This window comes from Entelurus aequoreus, linkage group LG02 (genome assembly GCF_033978785.1).
Source record: "Entelurus aequoreus isolate RoL-2023_Sb linkage group LG02, RoL_Eaeq_v1.1, whole genome shotgun sequence".
Classification (NCBI taxonomy): domain Eukaryota; kingdom Metazoa; phylum Chordata; class Actinopteri; order Syngnathiformes; family Syngnathidae; genus Entelurus; species Entelurus aequoreus.
This window is the reverse complement of record NC_084732.1, coordinates 67,922,998-67,940,941: the sequence shown is the minus strand read 5'-3', so window position 1 is coordinate 67,940,941 and position 17,944 is coordinate 67,922,998. Positions and strand designations below refer to the sequence as shown.

General features: G+C 37.8%; 1 protein-coding gene across 2 annotated transcripts in view; it reads left to right on the top strand.

Annotated features, from left to right (window-relative positions):
- Positions 1-17,944, top strand: part of fam189a1 (family with sequence similarity 189 member A1) — a 287,604-nt gene that overhangs the window by 61,729 nt on the left and 207,931 nt on the right. The window lies entirely within an intron of this gene.

Sequence of the window (17,944 nt, the reverse complement as noted above, 5' to 3'; positions counted from 1 at the left end):
GTTCACACAAGAAGCTAACGAACAAAAAAAACTTAACGCAGGAAACATAGAAGCTCAACACTTAACATGGACTATGGCCTGGAACAAACAAGACTTACTGTGGCATGAAACAACTAACACCTACGTGGACACGGCAGGAATCGAACAACTAGCATGAACTTGGAATCGGACATGAAAACGAGCAATGATGCCAGGCCGATTGACTGGAAAAAGCAGACTTAAATAGTGCCTCTGATTAGACACAGGTGAGCGTCCCGAACACCAGAGGCAGGTGAAAACAATAAAATGCCATGGCAACCAAACCAAACTCAGAAGTGTCACAAACAGGAACTAAAAGAGTCCAAAACTAACAGAAAATAACAAAAACATGATCCAGACCACAGATCATGACATAACCTCACTTCGATAAACTTACAGAACGGCAATACTGCTCATATTAATGATCATTAACTGGAAATGCAAGCTTGCATGCTAATAGATGGTTAGCATAAATGCTAACATGACTACAAAAGACATTAATTTTAATTTGCCTTTATCTTGAAAAAAAAAAAAAACCTTTACAAATTCAAACACTAAAGTAAAAATAATATGGCTCTTAAAAAGCCAGAACAATATTTAAGGTTTCTTCTGTCGAGAAAGTATTTTGTGTGTCTGTTTATTTGACTAATTGTTTAAAAAACAAAACTTGGTTAAAATATTTCAATGTGTGTGTACTGTAAATACTTGTTGAGTTCATTTTTTAGGTTAAATCAAAAATACCATGATAATAATGATAACCCTGATAATTTGGAGCTGCACCAGCACCCAGGACAAGTCTTTATATTTACTGTTACATGTGGCCCTCTGACGGGAGCCATTATTGTGATGTGGCACTCAATAAAAATGAGTTTGACACCTTTGAATTACACCCACTGAGTCAGGCAAAAAAACACATTGTTTATGATTTGTGGCACATTTTTCAAGCTCACGTTTGACTTTACAGTCACAGAGTTACCATATTCTGATTGTAATTGAAGAATCTAAATGTACGAATGGAACTGTAATTGTTGAGCTAGTTGACTCATTTGAGTTAACATTTGTCAAGTTAGCATATTGGGTCACTAAGTTCTGCTCAGTTTCTGTTCTGGGTCAAGTAGTTCCTGGTTTATTCGACCTCTTTTTATTTAGTTGCCTCGTTTGGGATGAGTGTTCTAATAGAGGAGATTTTTTAGGTTTCAATGGTTGCCTTTAACTCTCAGGAGTCCACAACCTCATATCTACAGTCTGTGCAGGCGCAGCAAGATAGGTCGAGAGTGTAGACTTTCACATTGCATATGGGTTTTTAATGCTTTGAAAGTGAAAGTAAACAGATAATCAAAGCGTGAGAGAATGTCGGCTCGCAGAGGCAGAGAGGGAAAGGTAGGCCAACACTGCAGTCAACTGGCAAACTAACTTTGAAATGTTACAGTAGGAAGGGGATTCATATGGCCCCATTCATCACGGTTGACCTGACACATGAAACGTGACGAAATGAGTGGGGGTGCACTATCTGTTTTAGCCGCCAGATGGCAGTAGAGTGTTGAATATCTTAACATGTGTTTTCTGGCAATTCCAACTTTGCAATTCCAGCCTCAGTTGCTCTGCAGAGTGGTGCTTTCCATCATTTTCAGCAGACTGCATTGCAAAATGATTACCCCCCCCCCCCCCCCACCTTCCTCTTACATGAGATCCACCCAGGAATGCGGCCATATGTATTTTTGTATTTGCAATGTATTTGTAATCCTGTATTTTGTATATGTATTTTGGCCTTTGTAACTTTCTGAGCCCTCATCTGGCTTTCCATCCATCCATCCATTTTCTACCGCTTATTCCCTTCGGGGTTGCGGGGGGCGCTGGAGCCTATCTCAGCTACAATCGGGCGGAAGGCGGTGTACAGCCTGGACAGGTCGTCACCTCATCGCAGGGCCAACACAGATAGACAGACAACATTCACACTCACATTCACACACTAGGGCCAATTTAGTGTTGACAATCAACTTATCCTCATCTGGCTTTGAAGGTCAATAATAATACATTTTATTACATCATTTTAAAAAACTACCTTTAACTTTGTTGTTTGCTAAATTTCCACATGTGTTTGTTTCATACATTTTTACATACATGTTTTATTCTCATTCAAGTTTGTGGATGGTTATATGCCCAATGTGTTGATACACTGTCAACATGAAGAACTAACAGTACAGTTTGGCATTCATTTAATTTCAAAATAATTTGGGGATGGACTTTGTCAACATTTGGATGTTTTGTCAGGTTGAGTTGGTTGTTTGAAGTTTATTTCGAACATGTATACAATTTCAGTATGACACATCACATACTTTCATTTTTTCTTTACAACATGTCCGAAAAGGAGTAGGAAGAAGCAGAGCTTAATTAAGTCTACCCCTTTTCCACCCCTTGGATATAGAGAACATACAAATCCTGTATTTATTGAATCAAAGATACTGAAATTCCACGACATAGTGAATTTGCAAACAGCTAAAATTATACACAAAGCAAAAAAGAGGATAAATATAATCTTAGAGAAAAATGTCATTTAAAACATTTGTACGCATGTACAACACTTAAGACCTTCAGTATATCAGTAAGTGGAATTCAATTATGGAATGGATTAAGCAAAGCAATCAAACAATGTACTAATATGATCCACTTCAAGAAACTCTTCAAACTTAAAGTGTTTACAAAGTACAAACCCCATTTCCATATGAGTTGGGAAATTGTGTTAGATGTAAATATAAACGGAATACAATGATTTGCAAATCATTTTCAACCCATATTCAGTTGAATATGCTACAATGACAACATATTTGATGTTCAAACTGATAAACATTTCTTTTTTTGCAAATAATCATTAACTTTAGAATTTGATGCCAGCAACACGCGACAAAGAAGTTGGGAAAGGTGGCAATAAATACTGATAAAAGGAAAGGCCATGTAACACAGTGGTGAACATGCACTTTCCCAACTACTTTGGCACGTGTTGTGGCCATGAAATTCTAAGTTAATTATTATTTGCAAAAAAATAAATAAAGTTTATGAGTTTGAACATCAAATATCTTGTCTTTGTAGTACATTCAATTGAATATGGGTTGAAAATGATTTGTAAATCATTGTATTCCGTTTATATTTACATCTAACACAATTTCCCAACTCATATGGAAACGGGGTTTGTACAAAGAAGAAGAACCATGATAAACATTCTGAATTTATTCATCCATCCATTCTTTCATTCTCAAAATAATCTTACTTATCTCATCATATGAAATATGGCTTACTTCACCAATTATTATTTATTTAGTTATTTTTATTGTAATTACTTATGGAGTATATTGTGGATAAATTGACAACAGGAAGTGAACAAAAATTTTAGCAACTGTTATGTAAAAGAAAAGGGGTAGGATTAAATAAGCTCTGCTTCTTCCTACTCCTTTTCGAACATGTTAAAAAGAGAAACTGGAAATTGTGATGTATCATGTTGTATGCTTGCATGTTCCAAATAAACTCAAACTCAAACCTCATGGCAATTCCGGTGCTAACACATGTTCACTTCCTGTTCTTCATTTGTACATAATTTACATCAATTCCTTCTGAACACAGCAGTTTTGTACATAAATAATGAATAATAATTAAAAAAAAGAATCATTTATTGTTTTTCATAATGTTTAATACGTTTGTCATAATTCCTCCTTGTGCTTTGTAAACAATTGTAGTTTGAACAGTTTCTTAAAGTTAATCAAATTAGTGCTTTTTTATTTAATTCTACATACTGATCAGCAAGGCCTTCTCTGCTGTCCTAACATAACCAGAAATCATGATCATAATTAAAGATACAATTATTTTTTAAATTTACTTTCCCTAAATATCTAAAATTATTCATATTCTCTTCATGTCATATTATGCTCCTTCCAAAGCTGCTGTTTTTATTTTTAGCTTTTGTTGCCATGCTGTACGAAATCTGCCCGAGGCCTTCAGAATCAACAATGCGGGCGTCCGTGCACTGTAAGTGAACAGGAACATACAGTTGATAGACAGTTTCGAAAGCCAATCAGATCACGAGTTGTTGTCAGTAAGGCCTTCTAGATCAGTGGTTCTCAACCTTTTTTCAGTGATGTACACCCTGTGAACATTTTTTTAATTCAAGTACCCCCTAATCAGAGCAAAGCATTTTTGGTTGAAAAAAAGAGATAAAGAAGTAAAATACAGCACTATGTCATCAGTTTCTGATTTATTAAATTGTATAACAGTGCAAAATATTGATCATTTGTTGTGGTCTTTCTTGAACTATTTGGAAAAAAAGATATAAAAATAACTAAAAACTTGTTGAAAAATAAACAAGTGATTCAATTATAAATAAAGATTTCTACACATAGAAGTAATCATCAACTTAAAGTGCCCTCTTTGGGGATTGTAATAAAGATCCATCTGGATTCATGAACTTAATTCGAAACATTTCTTCACAAAAAAATAAATCTTTAACATCAATATTTATGGAACATGTCCACAAAAAATCTAGCAGTCAACACTGACTATTGCATTGTTGCATTTCTTTTCACAGTTCTTTTTGACAGACATTTAAAAAAAATCTCACATACCCCTTGGCATACCTTCAAGTACCCCCAGGGGTACGCATACCCCCATTTGAGAACCACTGCTCTAGATGGCCTCACGTTGAACGTGACATGTACGCGTCCTGTGATTGGATACTCACCGGAACCGTTAGCGGATGAATATGAGAACACATACAGTTGATAGACAGTTACGATAGCCAATCAGATCACAAGTTGTTGACAGTAGCCTATCTGACTAGCCTGATGTTAACGAGGCTGTGATTGGATACTCATTTGTCATTCCAAAGTGAGTATCCATTCACAAGTTTCAATTTAGCAGGAAGCGGGTAGTGTTGCGCCGTAGCCAGATCGGGATAGCAGAGAAGGAGAACAAAACATTGATTATGTGGCAGATGTATTGCAGCGTCCCGGAAGAGTTGGTACTGCAGGGAATTCTGGGAATTTGTTCTGTTGTGTTTATGTTGCGTTGCGGTGCAAATATTCTCCCGAAATGTGTTTGTCATTGTTGTTTAGTATGGTTTCACAATATGGCACATGTTTTTGACAGTGTTGCCGTTGTTCATACGGCCACCCTTAGTGTTACATGTATGGCTGTTGACTAAGTAGTGGCTTCATTCACGTGTTTGTTCGAAGTTAACAGGTTAATTAAAAATGGCAATGATCGGGTGAAGTATTTTCATTGACATCTTCAACTAAAGACCATTATTTACCCATCCAACGCTTCAATGTATTTGCAAGGCAATTTAAAAGAGAAACTACATCTTATGAGACGATGTCGGCCAACCCCGGAGGCTAACTCAACTGTTCTGACGATCAAATGGGGAAATGCTTGCCATTTCCCCTCGAATCAGCCGACGACGATGGCTTCTACGGCGTCGAATACTGAGTTCAAATATTTTATTATTTCACTTTTAATATGTTTTTTGCCATTTTAATTTTGACAGTACCACATAAGATATGTTTTAATTGCCGATGCGTTTTAATTGATTTTTAAATGCGCCAGAAAATAACCCGTCTTGTACACTGTTTGTCATGTTCTGTGGTCATGTTTTGTTTTGGTTACGTTCTGTTGGGTTTTGGACGCTTTTAGTTCCTGCTTTTTCACTCCCTTGTTTTGTCACCATAGCAACCATTAGTTTCACCTGTTCCACGTTTGGACTCACACACCTGACACTAATCAAGACACTATTATTTAAGCTTGTAGTTGCCAGGCAGTCGGCCTGACGACATTACTACTCATGCTATTCTTCCATGCCATTGTTCCATGCTTGTTCCAAGTAAGTTTTGTTTATTCATGTCACGTTTAGCAGTTCTTTTGTTTCATGTCCTTAGTCTTCGTTAAGTGTAAGTTTTTGTTCATAGCCAAGTTTTATCTCCGCCTTGTGCGCTCTTTTCGTTCACTCTTTTTATAGTCAGAATAAATATGTATTTACCTTCACGCCATGTCCGCTCCAACTTTTCTTGCATCTCGGGAAAAAAAACCCCCCAAAGTCCACGTCGTGACACTGTTGAGGTGATTCAATGCCCAGTAATGTGTAAATGTGTTCCTGCATAGCATTTCTCCAGCAATGGTCATGTGGTGAAATAAATGATGGTATTTTGAGAGGTAATCATTGAAGTCGGACATCACTGAAGGCCTAGGTGGGAAACGCACTGCCCGCCACTGATACTGATATACTAAAAGTTATACTCCTGCGAGACCGCGTTTACTTCATTGCTAAGTAAACACATTGGCTTTCCCGGTGCATTTTAAACAAATGCATACTTTGTCGTCGAGTTGCTGTTTAAAGGCCAATTTTCATATCTATTTTTCTTTTTTTGGAGTTGATAGTACATTGTTTGGTTTGAGTGAGAGTCGTCTTTTTCAACTAAAACTCACCCAACTGCTGTTTCATTGTGACGCCTATGCCTTGCTGTTTCCCCCTGCAAAGCGGTGGAAGTACTGCACGAATGAGCAACCTTACTTTAAATGTTTTCATTAGGCCTATTTTGGCGATGTTTGGCGGGCCATATGAAAAGCTTTGTCTCGCTGGATGTGGTCCGTGGACTCTAGAGCAGTGGAGACGCCTTCTTGGCAATCTGATGGACGAGTCTGGGTTTGGAGGTTGCCAGGAGAACGGTACATTTCGGACTGCATTGTGCCGAGGGTGAAATTTGGTGGAGGAGGAATTATGGTGTGGGGTTGTTTTTCAGGAGTTGGGCTTGCCCCTTTAGTTCCAGCGAAAGGAACTTTGAATGCTCCAGGATACCAAAACATTTTGGACAATTCCATGCTCCCAACCTTGTGGGAACAGTTTGGAGCGCGCCCCTTCCTCTTCCAACATGACTGTGCACCAGTGCACAAAGCAAGGTCCATAAAGACATGGATGACAGAGTCCGGTGTGGATGAAAATTCCTATAAACACACTCCGCAACCTTGTGGACAGCCTTCCCAGAAGGCTGTAATAGCTGCAAAAGGTGGACCGACATCATATTGAACCCTATGTGTTAGGAATGGGATGGCACTTCAAGTTCATATGTGAGTCAAGGCAGGTGGCCAAATACTTTTGGCAATATACCGTACATCGGTACCATTGAGTACTGGTATCGATTCCCTGGTACCGGAAATTGGTACCATATCGGTTCAAATGTAAAAGGCACGCATCCCTAGACACCTTCATGTGACAAGTGTTGACGGAATGTGTCATTCTCGCCCTTTCTTCATTACATGAGCCTCGCACTTCTCCCCGAGGTCAGCTGGACGGTGGTGCTCGCTCTCTCTAACATGTCCACAAACAGCCAGCAGCAGCATGTGTCTCATAAACATGGCTGCACGGGGCATTGGTTGAAACCCTTACAAGATACTCTCACTTGTTGTTCCCGTTCAAGATGTCATTTTCTTCAGCATGCTGGATGCTCAGTAATTGGTCATAAAACATAAAAAGCCACATCCCTGTCTGGCCTTTTCCCGAGCTCGTCAAGTGGACGTGTACGTGAACTTTGGAGTGAAAAGACAACCTCAGGGGGTTTGACTGGAGCTTGAGACTTTGTTTTAATCCTTGCAAAAGTACAGCTGCACTGACATGTGACAAGGTCACACTGCGGTGACAATGTTAACCATTTGGATTACCAAGATAATCCCTTTATTAAGAGGCAGTGTGTTGTCACCTGAGTCTGATCTGACCATGTTGATGTTGTCAGGTTACTGACGTATGTGTGCGTGTGTCATCAGCCAGGTAGTTAGTGTTGATATATCATCTGCAAACTGCTTTTTCGTGAACAAAGCCCAGAAAGGCGTTGGGGTCTCAAAAATAATCAGATTTTTTTATGTAATTTGCTGTGATGTTGGACGGAATGGAAAGAGCTCTGCATTGATTGAAGTAGGGCTACAATTAACGATTAATTTGATAATCGATTAATCTGTCAATTATTACTTCGATTAATCGATTACTAATCGGATAAGAGAGACAAACTACATTTCTATCCTTTCCAGTATTTTATTGGGGAAAAAACAGCATACTGGCACATTGTTCTGGACATTGGGGATGCAGCATACACCAATAATAACACAGAAATGTAAATTGTACACGTTTCTGTTGTGAATAATAAAGGATTAATTTTAGGCTGCCTCTGAATAATAGCATGAAATATTCCAGCACCTTCATATTGTTTAGTTATACTAAAGCGTCACTCAAATCTAAATAGATGTATATAGCTTTATCAGGCCCGGCTACATTGATCCATTATGAAACCAACCTGAGATATTTCTGTCCGTTACATTTATTTCGAAATTGTTAACCGTGCGTTTTCTCTCTCAAAATGGAGTCAAATGTGCCGGAGACACATTCTCAGCCCCGCGTTGCAACAAAGGCATAACGCTAACGTTACTCACAAAAAAGCTGAACTCATGAATGCCTGTTGCCACTATGGACTTAAAAAGTTACGTACTGTGAGTTCTTCCCTTCATTCATGGCTCCTACATCTTTCTTCTTCAGGCGCTCCTGAAGCAATGTTGTACTTTCGTGCCATTTTGCAGGAAACGGTCTTCTTTGAAGTCTTTAAAGTAAAGTGTTCCCACACTTTTGATGACTTAGGTCGTACACTTTTCTCCATTGAAGCAATAACCTCAAGATGTTTTTCCGCTGAACTATCGTATCGGTACTGTTTTCCTGCGCCATTTTTTCGAATGCTTAGGCAAAGGAGACGGCGTCGTCACGTGAGCGGCACATGACACATCATTGGCTAGCTTACGCCACCTCATGAGACGTAGCCTCAGCGCCGCCCTGGCGCTGTTTTGTACTGTTTTTGTACTTATTTTGATTATTGTTTCACAGCTGTTTGTAAATGTTGCAGTTTATAAATAAAGGTTTATAAAAAATAAAAATAAAAAAATAAAAAATAGTTCCAACAAATCGATGACTAAATTAATCGCCAACTATTTTAATCGATTTAATCGATTAGTTGTTGCAGCCCTAGATTGAAGTTGTGTGACTATTTTGGCACTTTTTGAACACAGATCTTGATTAGAGCGCCAGATCTGTTTCCTCACACTACTGGAACACTATCTGGCGGAAACAATTACAAAACCCAAAACCAGTGAAGTTGGCACATTGTGTAATTCGTAAATAAAAACAGAATACAATGATTTGCAAATCCTTTTCAACTTATATTCAATTGAATAGACTGCAAAGACAAGATATGTATTGTTTGAACTGAGAAACTTAATTTTGTTTTTGCAAATAATCATTAACTTAGAATTTAATGGCAGCAACACATTGCAAAAAAATTGGCACAGGGGCATTTTTACCACTGTGTTACATGGCCTTTCCTTTTAACAACACTCAGTAAACGTTTAGGAACTGAGGAGATCAATTTTTGAAGCTTTTCAGGTGGAATTATTTCCCATTCTTGCTTGATGTACAGCTTAAGTTATTGAACAGTTCGGGGTCTCCGTTGCGCCACTCATTTTCAATGGGAGACAGGTCTGGACTGCAGGCAGGCCAGTCTAGTACCTACACTCTTTTACTGTGAAGCCACGCTGTTGTAACACGTGGCTTGGTATTGTCTTAATAATAATAATAATAATACCTGGGATTTATATAGCGCTTTTCTAAGTACCCAAAGTCGCTTTACATGTTAAAAACCCATCATTCATTCACACCTGGTGGTGGTAAGCTACTTTCGTAGCCACAGCTGCCCTGGGGTAGACTGACTGTCTTGCTGAAATAAGCAGGGGCGTCCATGATAACGTTGCTTGGATGGCAACATATGTTGCTCCAAACCTGTATGTACCTTTCAGCATTAATGGTGCCTTCACATATGTGTAAGTTACCCATGACTCGGGCACTAAAACACCCCCATACCATCACAGATGCTGGCTTTTGAACTTTGCGCCTGTAACAATCTGGATGGTTCTTTTCCTCTTTGTTCCGGAGGGCACGACGTCCACAGTTTCCAAAAACAATTTTAAATGTGGACTCGTCAGACCACAGAACACTTTTCCACTTTGCATCAGTCCATCTTAGATGAGCTCGGGCCCAGGGAAGTCGGCTGCGTTTCTGGGTGTTGTTGATAAATGGCTTTCGCTCTGCATAGTAGAGTTTTAACTTGCACTTACCGATGTAGCGACAAACTGTAGTTACTGACAGTGATTTTCTGAAGTGTTCCTGAGCCCATGTTGTGATATCCTTTACACGCTGATGTCGCTTTTTGATGCAGTACCGCTTGAGGGATAAAAGGTCCGTAATATCATCGCTTATGTGCAGTGATTTCTCCATATTCTCTGAACCTTTTATGATATTACGGACCGTAGATGGTGAAATCCCTAAATTTTGCAATAGCTCGTTTAGAAATGTTGTTCTTAAACTTTTCGAGAATTTGCTCACGCATTTGTTCTTATAGTGGTGACCCTCGCCCCATCCTTGTTTGTGAATGACTGAGCATTTCATGGAAGCTGCTTTTATACCAAATCATGGCACCCACCTGTTCCCAATTAACCTGTTCACCTGTGGGATGTTCCAAATAAGTGTTTGATGAGCATTCCTCAACTTTCTCAGTCTTTTTTGCCACTTGTGCCAGCTTTTTTCAAATTCCAAATGAGCTAATATTTGCAAAAAATAACAAAGTTTTCCAGTTTGAACGTTAAGTATCTTGTCTTTGCAGTCTATTCAATTGAATATAGGTTGAAAATGATTTGCAAATCATTGTATTCTGTTTTAATTTACGATTCACACAACATGCCAACTTCACTGGTTTTGAGTTTTGTATTTATGCATGTCTGAACAAAGTGGAGGCTGCAGAATTTAAGAGTTTCGGCCAAGAGGAGAAGAATGCAGATTTACACAACCTTGATATTCATTGAGTATTCTTTTAAAATAAACTTACTACAGTACACCACTGGGATCCAACATTATTTAAAAAGCCCCTGAAATGAGCAGGATAGGATTAACATGTATGTGTCTGTGTGTTATTGAGTTATGACGTAAACGTAGACAGGTCTGATGTTATTTTTGCTTACAACTGAATCAATAGCTGAAATGACCGCAGCCTCCCAAAATGCCAATATGGTTGGGTGGTGATGTAAGTACTCCGGCATGGAAGCAGTGCTTTCTCCTAAAGTAATACATATTGATTTGTAGAAGTACTTTGGCAAATTGAGGTGTTTGTGTTGCTCCCCTGTGCAAAGTGGTTGAAATGATGTCCATAGAATGCGTTGGTTCGTCTACACTACAGAGCAATTTAAATCAGGTTAATTTAATGCTTAGCAGACCGGCGAAGAGAGGAGGAGCCTCACCGGGGCCCCTTATTCTCATGTGGTAATAATTAAGTGTGGGAGAGACTCGACATGAATATTCATGAGTACGATTGCTCAAGCGTGTATTCATCTGTTACAGAGAATGACATTCGCCGTATGCAGTTGTTGTTTTTAAACTGTGGCAAACATATGACATTTGCAGTATCCTTGCTTTGTTTATGTAAACACAGAAAATATATATATTTAATAATTGGTGCCTGTTTTGTGCTGCATTATTAAAAAATGTTTTAATAAAACTCTCAATTATTCTGCTTGATATGCCTCTGGGGTGAACTTGTTTGAAAGTACTATTTCGTTATTCACACATTCAATACATCATATACAGCCAACTTATTAATGTACATACATATAACTAGCACATTATACGTATACTTCCACAATGAATATCTTCCAGTTGCAATGTATGTATCATGAAGAAGCTGTGTAAAATGTGAAATGCAGTGTAAGTCGAAGCTTCTCCAACAAATTTATAATTGAGCCATTCCTATGAATCGGTGTCCTTTGCGTCCCTCAGAAATTAAAGTTATAGATCAGGGGTCCCCAAACAACGACCCACGGGACGTCTCAAGTTTTTTTTTAAAATTTGTCCTTTCTAATCTATTTTCTATCGATCGTTACTCTCAGGGCACGCTCAGGCAAATCATATTGTCTAAAAATGCATTTTCCCATCGATAACGTGACATCATCGCGCTCGCGCTGCAGTGTCGGGCGAGCGTGCACACGCGGCGCACTCTTTTAGTCAATTAGTGCGTGGCCAATTTTTTTTAACCCAATTCGGCCCCCGAGTCAAAAAGTTTGGGGACCCCTGGTATAGATGCTCAATAATAATAATAAATAATAATAATTAAATACTAAAACAATAATAATATAAAATAAAATTATACAATAATAATACAATAATAAAATAATTATACAATAATATTATATTATATTATTATATATTATATATTATATTATATTAATATCATATTATATAATAATACAATAATAAATAATAATAAAACAATAGTACATTAAATAATAAAAATAATGTAAAAATACTTTTTTTTTATCAAGCTAAATGTCCTGTCCTTGATTTAGGTGCATATTTAATAAACACAATTTACAAAATTTATATAAACCACCTTGAAAATGTGCATTTGTGCATTTGTTTCCGTTCTCCATGCTTCCTAAAATTAGACTTTAGCATGCAATATAATCAAATAAACCCTTAAGAAATGTTTTGTTTTTGTTTTTACATATTTATATCACTCCTTATCCCATCTAGTGTTGTGTGATATAGGCAATGTACGATACAAATGATATAAATTTGGCCAATGATTGAGCTTTTAATACTATCGTTATATTGTGATAATGCATGTTGATGACACATTTTCGCTGTGCGACAGAGACAAGTGAAGAAATGCGTCCTCAATGCAATGTAGCATTCTTGCTCGCGGCTAATGTCCCTCCACAAGGCAAAGCCACTTCTAAATCAGCAATCCTCACCTCCATGGGGGAAAATAAACTATGTTTCTTAGAAGTATCCTCCCTGGAGCACAAGGCATAGCTAAACAGGACATGAATGGCTGTAATATATTTAGTATCAACATGCTATTTGCATAAATACTATGTTGCTATATTTCATGATTTTCTAAAAACTCACTCCTGTTACTTTCAGCCTTGTTCCTTAAATGAGTCATATACAGCTTAGGAATCTTGAACACAAATTAAATAATGTTACATGTAATGGCCCAATACACATTTTGAGGAGTTCAATACGTGTACTATCAGATTCAGGGTTAGAAAAAAGACAAATGTAAGTTTATTTTGAGGGTTACAACATGGAAATGGCACAGATTCGGTAGAATGACCCAGATGTAGTTTTGGCACTTGGGATAATGAGAGTTATAAAAGTTAAGACTTTGTGGGCCCTCAAAGCGTGACCACGTTCTCCCACTGAGCTTGCGACAAAAAGCCATTTTCACGCAGAGAGGCTCTGCACTATGATGAGTGAGGGCATAACCCAGACTGGCAGGAGACTGTGTGCCCGAGTGCTGGACTCGCCGTTATTTAACAGGTGGAGACGTTATGTTGCTGTGGAATGTGATATTTTAAAATAAAAGTATGAATAGCAATAGTAAAAAAAATAATATATATATATATATATATATATATATATATATATATATATATATATATATATATATATATATATATATATATATATATATATATATATATATATATATATATATATATATATATACATATATATATATATACAGTCATGGTCAAAAGTTTACATACAATTGTAAAGAACATAATATCAATGATGTCAGATGAAACAAACATTGTGCTGTTTGGCCACAGTACCCAGCAATATGTTTGGAGGAGAAAAAGGTGAGGCTTTTAATCCCAGGAACACCAATCCTACCGTCAAGCAATGTGGTGGTAGTATTATGCTCTGGGCCTGTTTTGCTCCCAATGGAACGGGTGCTTTACAGAGAGTAAATTGGACAATGAAAAATGAGGGTTACCTCCAAATTCTTCAGAACAACCTAAAATCTTTAGCTCCGAGGTTGGGTCTTGGGCGCAGTCGGGTGTTCCAACAGGACAATGACCCCAAACACACGTCAAAAGTGGTAAAGGAATGGCTAAATCAGGCTAGAATTAAGGTTTTATAATGGCCTTCCCATGTTACCATCGAAGCACATCAAATTTAAAATACCATTTTAACGCAAAACACATATTCGAGGATGGCGTTGATAGCATGAATGTTACATCGACAAAAAACAGAGGAGAACGCTACGCTGGCAGTTTACCTGCGTCAATGTTGTCAACAAAAGTAGCACAGTTAAGTTAATATTTGCCTTTGCTAAACAAACAGCCACCGCATGTAGGCCACTTAAAATCTGTGAAGACCATTTCCTGCAAGAAGATGTCGTTCATATTACCAGAGCTGATCTTTCCTACGATACTTTGGAGAGGCACAATTGTAGCAAGCATACACCAACTCTACTACACAATCAAGAGTTTCAAGTTGCAACTACTGGCTGGGTGTGAATTTATTTTGTTTATTGGAGAGCATTTGACATCTATAAGCAGTGCTGGGCAAGCGACTTGGAAAACGTTATAAGCTAAGCTACAGTACAAGTTACTCTCATTTAAATGTAGCTAAGCTACAGCGGAAGTTTTTCCAGAGAATTGTAGCTTTTATATATATATATATATATATATATATATATATATATATATATATATATATATATATATATATATATATATATATATATATATATATATATATATATATATATATATATATACTGTATATATATGACCCCCAGTTTGACATGCATTAAGCTACAGACCCCCATTTAACGGCATGTATAGCTACGGGCCCACATGCACAATGTTAATGTAACGAGGAGTATATAATGGACCAAATAACAACTACCTCGAGGGGTCCCTGCACCCCATTGTATGTATTTATTTTAGTTTGACTTTTCTTTGGCCCACCCCTATAATGTTATAACTTTTTAAATTGTGTTAAACGTCTTTGATGAAGAGAGCAGTAATAATTTTGATTTACAGAGAAAACGACAAAAAACTAAAGTTTTGGACATTGTTTTCTCTAAAAACATACATTTCTCTAAATACGGGCAAGGACACGCATTAATGTGGGTTTCTTGCACATCATCTTAATCACTAGAGGAAAAATGTTATCTGCGGGAGAGAATCCCTCTGCCATTTTCAAATGTTTCTTTTTTTTTCGAGTCGTCAACTTGAAGCAACCTTCTGTCTCTGACTCCCTCGTCGTCATGAGACATGAGTTCTATGACCCGCCTTATCTTGCCTCTGATTGGCCGGACCGTAATGTTTTGCCCTAACCTTAGGCATTTGTGACTCATCATACGAACACCAACCAATCTTCATGAATTTTCTCCATATCTAAGGATGTTTTCATTCATCCAGGTCATTGTATTTTCTTCATATTTTTTTGGACTGGATTTGCAGTCCTTTTTCTCTCTTTGTAGCTTGTAGCTTTGATGTAAGCTACCTAGCTACCTGGGTCTAAGAGTAGCAAAGCTGTAGGAATCTCTACTGGTTCCAAAAGTAGGGAAGCTACCGCCACGCTCCTGGGAAATGTAGTTAAGATATGTAGCTTCACTACATGTAGCTAGTTACTGCCAATCACTGTCAGTTATTAATCACAACGAGCTGGGATTGTGTTGTACCAAAACAGAAATCAGCATTGTCATCTAAAAAAGGTAAACAAGCTTGTTTGTTTAAACCAGGGGTCGGCAACCCAAAACGTTGAAAGAGCTATATTGGACCAAAAATAAAATTAAAAAATCTGTCTGGAGCCGCAAAAAATGTAAAGCCTTATAAAAGTCTTATAATGAATGCAACATATGATATAAGTGTCTATATTAGCTATATTAGACTACTATCAAAATGACTATGTGTCGCAGGCTGATGCAAATCTTCGTTGACAGAAATGTTAAAATGTAATATTTATTCTACACATTTTTACAACATTGAAAAACATTAGTAAAACGGAGGATTTTCAGAGGGTGAGATAACTCCTGGAAATTACTGGCTTAGAATGGCCAAAGGTAAAGATGTGTGTGTTCAAGTTGAAGGAAACAGAAACTACAAATAAAATGACCTCAAATGTACCTAAAATATGAGGCATAATCAATAATTTTGTTCATACATCTAGCATAAATAACATGTTAGCATCGATTAGCTTGCAGTCATGCAGTGACCAAATATGTCTGATTAGCACTCGGCACACGTCAATAACATCAACAAAGCTCACCTTTGTGGATTCACGCACAGCATAAAACGTTGAATGGACAAATAGAGACAAAGAAGGAGTGGCATAAAACACATCTTTCTGTGGCAGCATCAAGGAAAGTTGTACATGCAAACAAACTATGGTGTGTTCAAGGACTTCCGAAATTAGGACAAAATGGTGCGCTCCAAATACTCTCATCAGTGAAGCATGTTTAATGTAAACAGTGGGATTTCTAACAATTAGGAAGGTTTGTGTCATGTTGGTCCTCCTACAGAAAAAATATTAAAACAAAAAATATATTATTTTCCTCATCTTTTTTTCATTTTTATAAATTTTTGAAAAAGCTCCATCGAGCCACTAGGGCGGTGCTAAAGAGCCGCTTGCGGCTCGAAAGCCGCGCTTTGCCGACCCTCGGTTTAAACAAACAAGCTTGTTTTTTGGTTAAACTAAAGAAGGATAAATGCAGATTTAAATGGTGCACTCTGTTAAGTTGTCTATGAGTGCGTTCACTACATTATTGATTAGTAACTGTATATTAGAGAGAGAGAGAGACTTCCTTTTATTGTCATTCAAATTTGAACTTTACAGTACAGATAGGAACGAAATTTCGTTGCATTAGCTGGTTGTAGTGCAGGATAAAAGAGCAATAAGTTGAAGATATAAATAAATAGATTACTGTACAGATAAATATATTGCACTTTTGCATATGCATCCACGTTTATGGATGTATGTTATATTATCTTTATATTCCAGCGAGTTAATCCGTTTTGGGGGGGAATTGAGGGGATTATTATGATGCGTTCAAGAGTCTTATGGCCTGAGGGAAAAAGCTGTTACGGAACCTGGAGGTTCTGCTACGGAGGCTGCGAAACCTCTTTCTAGAGTCCAACAGTGAAAACAGTCCTTGGTGGGGTGGGGAAGGGTCGCTACAGATTTTCTGAGCCCTGGTCAGGCAGCGGCTTTTTGCGATCTCCTGGATAGGAGGAAGAGGAGTCCTGATGATCTTTTCCGCCGTCCTCACCACTCTCTGGAGAGAACCTTCTGTCTCTGACTCCTTCGTCGTCATGAGACATGAGTTCTATGACCCGCCTTATCTTGCCTCTGATTGGCCGGACCGTAATGTTTTGCCCTAACCTTAGGCATTTGTGACTCATCATACGAACACCAACCAATCTTCATGAATTTTCTCCGTATCTAAGGATGTTTTCATTCATCCAGGTCATTGTATTTTCTTCATATTTTTTCGGACTGGATTTGCAGTCCTTTTTCTCTCTTTGTAGCTTGTAGCTTTGATGTAAGCTACCTAGCTACCTGGGTCTAAAAGTAGCAAAGCTGTAGGAATCTCTACTGGTTCCAAAAGTAGGAAAGCTACCGCCACGTCATGTTGGTCCTCCTACAGAAAAAATATTACAACAAAAAATATATTATTTTCCTCATCTTTTTTTCATTTTTATAAATGTTTGAAAAAGCTCCATCGAGCCACCAGGGCGGTGCTAAAGAGCCGCTTGCGGCTCGAAAGCCGCGTTTTGCCGACCCTCAGTTTAAACAAACAGGCTTGTTTTTTGGTTAAACTAAAGAAGGATAAATGCAGATTTAAATGGTGCACTCTGTTAAGTTGTCTATGAGTGTGTTCACTACATTATTGATTAGTAACTGTATATTAGAGAGAGAGAGACTTCCTTTTATTGTCATTCAAATTTGAACTTTACAGTACAGATAGGAACGAAATTTCGTTGCATTAGCTGGTTGTAGTGCAGGATA